Genomic DNA, 2873 nt, shown 5'->3' with positions numbered 1-2873 from the left:
TTACATTAGCGTAGCATTCCAGTAGAGGAAGACTGTACGCTCCGTGTTGATGCACTTGAAGGACCAGCTTCCGGTTGATTGGACTAAAACCTTGCTATACAAAAATGTAACGACTGTGCGAAGGTTTATCTACATTTATAGATAGCCAGGGAATTGCACATAAGAATCGGTAAGCATTCGTGTTCCAATAATGGACCACCGAGAAACGTAGATTAATATCGTGCGATAGTCAAATATCCAGTAACGGCAGGGCATGCACCAGACACTTAGCTAGGAAAGATTTAGAAAATGTGGACATCTTCAGACGAGGTTTGAGATCCACGCCACAGGGACTGGTGATCAAGATGGTGGAAATCGCCGGGCACCCCATCGTACATAGAATAGCGTGCATAGAATAACGTGTGCAGAGTTAACTTAGATAAGCCGAAAAGACTCGAGGTACTGTGCAGTTTCAGCGAAACTGTCTGGGTCATGTACAGAATTCGAGTCGAGTTAGATCCAACTTACCACCCAAAACTCCATTCGCAAACCAATGGTCCCGGCGCCTTTGATGAACATAGTTGAACAAAATCTGTGAACGACCCAAAAGGAATTTTCCCCTAAGTTTTCCTGACTGAAAAGGCAAGGACCAAGTATCCATCACCCTAACCAATCTATCGTAACTGTTAGTCCTCCCCACTAACCAAGAAACAGCGACATCAGACTGATCATCCCACACTGATCAAGTCGTCTTGTCACAAAAACTGTCATGAAATGCGGTAGTTCTGAGCGGTACAAACTGGTTTTACTGAACGGACGAAATATTAGTTAAAACTGTCTCAAAAGCCTCATATTACCAGCAATCCAGAATTAGATCAAAGGAAGTGCGTTTTCATAAGCTGACTGAAACTTCTTTCCGATTAGTCGTCACTCGAAAATCCTGTCAATAATATGCGACTATGTGATTTGTTTTCTCTGATTACAGGATGATTGGCGCTATATCTAGACTAACTGGGAGTTAATCGCACTACTGATCAGCAGTTCTTGGCCCAACATTTACCTGATTGATCAGTGGGAAATTTAAGAAACGCCAACCAGACTGATCCAGTACAGTATGCATCTGCCAGTTTCTCAAGGACTGGCAGACACAAAGCTTCAAGAAGGTCCGCCACTATCCGTAGACGAGATAGTTTAAGTCACAAAGGTATGTCTAAACCAAAGATATTTCGTTTTCCACTGAAATACATACTCTTATCAAAAGGAGAAAGAAAATGGTTTACATTAGCGTAGCATTCCAGTAGAGGAAGACTGTATGCTCCGTGTTGGTGCACTTGAAGGACCAGCTTCCGGTTGATTGGACTAAAACCTTGCTATACAAAAATGTAACGACTGTGCGAAGGTTTATCTACATTTATAGATAGCCAGGGAATTGCACATAAGAATCGGTAAGCATTCGTGTTCCAATAATGGACCACCGAGAAACGTAGATTAATATCGTGCGATAGTCAAATATCCAGTAACGGCAGGGCATGCACCAGACACTTAGCTAGGAAAGATTTAGAAAATGTGGACATCTTCAGACGAGGTTTGAGATCCACGCCACAGGGACTGGTGATCAAGATGGTGGAAATCGCCGGGCACCCCATCGTACATAGAATAGCGTGCATAGAATAACGTGTGCAGAGTTAACTTAGATAAGCCGAAAAGACTCGAGGTACTGTGCAGTTTCAGCGAAACTGTCTGGGTCATGTACAGAATTCGAGTCGAGTTAGATCCAACTTACCACCCAAAACTCCATTCGCAAACCAATGGTCCCGGCGCCTTTGATGAACATAGTTGAACAAAATCTGTGAACGACCCAAAAGGAATTTTCCCCTAAGTTTTCCTGACTGAAAAGGCAAGGACCAAGTATCCATCACCCTAACCAATCTATCGTAACTGTTAGTCCTCCCCACTAACCAAGAAACAGCGACATCAGACTGATCATCCCACACTGATCAAGTCGTCTTGTCACAAAAACTGTCATGAAATGCGGTAGTTCTGAGCGGTACAAACTGGTTTTACTGAACGGACGAAATATTAGTTAAAACTGTCTCAAAAGCCTCATATTACCAGCAATCCAGAATTAGATCAAAGGAAGGGCGTTTTCATAAGCTGACTGAAACTTCTTTCCGATTAGTCGTCACTCGAAAATCCTGTCAATAATATGCGACTATGTGATTTGTTTTCTCTGATTACAGGATGATTGGCGCTATATCTAGACTAACTGGGAGTTAATTACTGATCAGATCAGCAGTTCTTGGCCCAACATTCACCTGATTGATCAGTGGGAAATTTAAGAAACGCCAACCAGACTGATCCAGTACAGGGTTTCCCCTAATAAAATGCAACAGATTATTTAGAATACAGCTTTGAAATTTTCCACATCCACACCAAGAAGGTGAGCATATAAAGGTTCCTTTGAAAGCTTAAGCACATCGGAAGTCTCGGCGGGCATAAAATCCCCTGATTCGATTAACCATAGCGTGGAGTATTAACGGCGTCAGGGAGTTGCCTTCTTCCGGATTACTACACCAATTTGGCCTCAGGCAATTTTGACATGTAACTAAAAGAAAACCGATCACCACACAACCAAATCAGCGGGATTGCCTGAGCTACCTGGATGTCTACACATCTAAGTTTCTGTGTAGCAGATCACTTCGGAACTTAAAAGATGTCGAAGGTGGGCCACTGAACCCGATGCACAACGGCCGAGCGACCATAGGTTCACTCATCCATATACGCCGGCAACCACGGAGACCTGCATTCTCCACGAAAAAACCAGCGCAACCGTTGACTCGTTGGTGAGATATTATGCCCGAAAGCAGGGGAAATTACCACAGAACTGTGGATTA

Source organism: Opisthorchis viverrini (assembly GCF_000715545.1).
Source record: "Opisthorchis viverrini unplaced genomic scaffold opera_v5_805, whole genome shotgun sequence".
NCBI classification, from domain to species: Eukaryota; Metazoa; Platyhelminthes; class Trematoda; order Opisthorchiida; family Opisthorchiidae; genus Opisthorchis; species Opisthorchis viverrini.
Note: the sequence above shows the minus strand (reverse complement) of the source record.